This window comes from Cynara cardunculus, assembly GCF_001531365.2.
Source record: "Cynara cardunculus var. scolymus isolate 2C chromosome LG 7, CcrdV1, whole genome shotgun sequence".
NCBI classification, from domain to species: domain Eukaryota; kingdom Viridiplantae; phylum Streptophyta; class Magnoliopsida; order Asterales; family Asteraceae; genus Cynara; species Cynara cardunculus.
This window is the reverse complement of record NC_037534.1, coordinates 5,385,106-5,386,106: the sequence shown is the minus strand read 5'-3', so window position 1 is coordinate 5,386,106 and position 1,001 is coordinate 5,385,106.

The window sequence follows — 1,001 nt, the reverse complement described above, 5'->3', positions numbered from 1 at the left end:
ATTGGGCCAAATGGAACTATATTAGAATTATAGAATAGACGGGCTGTAAAATTTGGGCCCCAAAACATTGGGGGCCCTGTTCTGAATGGCACATTTAACAGGTCCATGGACGGCCCTGTCAAGAGATCCCTTTTGAGATTGAATTATCTCTTCAATTCTTTTCTTTTTTTTTTACGTTTTTGACATCCATAATCATATTTTCTAACCCTAGAAGACATATTAGAACTGAAATAAGTAAAATAAAAAAGATAAGGAACAAAATAACCTGAGTGAAGATGATAGTACTACTTCTAGCTATTGATGCTTGGTCCTCCCAAGTCCCAACTCCCAAGTCCCAAAAGATTTTGATTGCACTGCAAGAGATAAACACATGTACATATTAACATATATTAGAAATAAGAAATAATAATTTGATCATTGAACATAATTCCTAACATCTAATCAAGTAATCATTTGGACAAACACGGAAAAATAACAAACCAGGGAGACCTTTCATTAGTTCATAACTTCATATACTTGCAAAATTGTATTCAAACAACTTAACTTACTACTGAACTACACACAAAACAACACTTCCAGGAATATTCAACACATATTGACCATTGAAGATGAAAACACTAGGAAGGTAAACATATCCTAACCTAATACTGTATACATAACCTCTCACATATAATGAAAAAAAAGAACCGAATTTGACAATTTGTGTATACATAATTACATATAAAGAACTTAGGATACTTTATCTCACCTTTAGGATTTAGGAATTAGGTTAAAATCAACCACTTACTCAATACTCATTCACCAATAGTCCAACCAAATTACCAATTGACCAAGACCAACACAAATGACACATGAAATCAACAAAAAAAACAATAAGTAATTGACCAAATTGTTGAGATTATAAGATTTAAGAACAGTGAATAGTAATCAGGGAACGAGTAATCAACAACAAATTGACCAAACATGTATTTATAATTAACAAAAATAATCTAAAATCTGAC